Source organism: Rhinopithecus roxellana, chromosome 5 (genome assembly GCF_007565055.1).
Source record: "Rhinopithecus roxellana isolate Shanxi Qingling chromosome 5, ASM756505v1, whole genome shotgun sequence".
In the NCBI taxonomy this organism is placed as follows: domain Eukaryota; kingdom Metazoa; phylum Chordata; class Mammalia; order Primates; family Cercopithecidae; genus Rhinopithecus; species Rhinopithecus roxellana.
In genome coordinates, this window is record NC_044553.1 from 13,052,475 (window position 1) to 13,053,373 (window position 899).

Genomic DNA, 899 nt, shown 5'->3' on the forward strand with positions numbered 1-899 from the left:
GTGTAAGATTTACATCTAGATTCTTTTTCTTTTTCCTTTCTTTGCATGGTCCAGTTGTTTCAGCACCATTTGTTGCAAAGAATGTCCTTTCACCATTGAATTGCCATTACTCCTTTGTCAAAAATCAGTTGGCTATACTTGTCTGTTTCTGTGAGTCTATTCTGTTTCATTGATCTATTTGTCTATTCTTTCACCAATACCATACTGCCTCAATTACTGTAGTTTTATCATAAGTCTTGAAGTTGGCTAGCTTCAGACCTCTGACTTTTTCTTCAATATTGTGTTTACTCTTCTTGGTTTTATTTGCCTTTCAATATAAACTTTCTTTTTTTTAACTCAAGATTTTATTGTCTTCATAATCAAACAAAAGATGACACTTAGAACTGGATGACTTGGCCCTCTCTCTTAACTCCTCCCCATTCAAAACGCTTGCATCTCTTCATAACCAGCATTCTTTCAGATCTGCAGTTGGGCTCAATGCACTCAAACCTTAGCACAATCTTCTTTGTAATTTTAACCTTTTTCCAGAAAATCGGCTTAGTCTTCCCACCACAGCCGCTCTTCTTCCTGTCGTAACACCACTTTCCCTGGGCATACAGAGAATCCTTGCCCCTCTTGTGCTATATCACTTTGCAGGGTAGATGCTTGCCTCACTTCTTACAGAAAGTGCAGTGGGTTTTAGGAACATTCACCATGTTTGTGGGAGTGCTATCGGTAAGAAAAAAAAATGAACATATAAACTTTCCAATCAATTTGTTGATACTCACAAAATAACTTGCTGGGATTCTGATTAGCATTACATTAAATCTATGGATCATGTTGGGAAGAACTGACATATTAATAATATTTAGCCTTCCTATCCATGAGCATGGAATATCTTTTGATTTATTTAGCTCTAC

At 36.6% G+C, this 899-nt stretch overlaps 1 pseudogene; it reads right to left on the minus strand.

Annotated features, from left to right (window-relative positions):
* Positions 1–377: 377 nt before the first annotated feature.
* On the minus strand, positions 378–695 carry LOC115897509 (annotated as a pseudogene).
* Between the last annotated feature and the right edge of the window lie 204 nt (positions 696–899).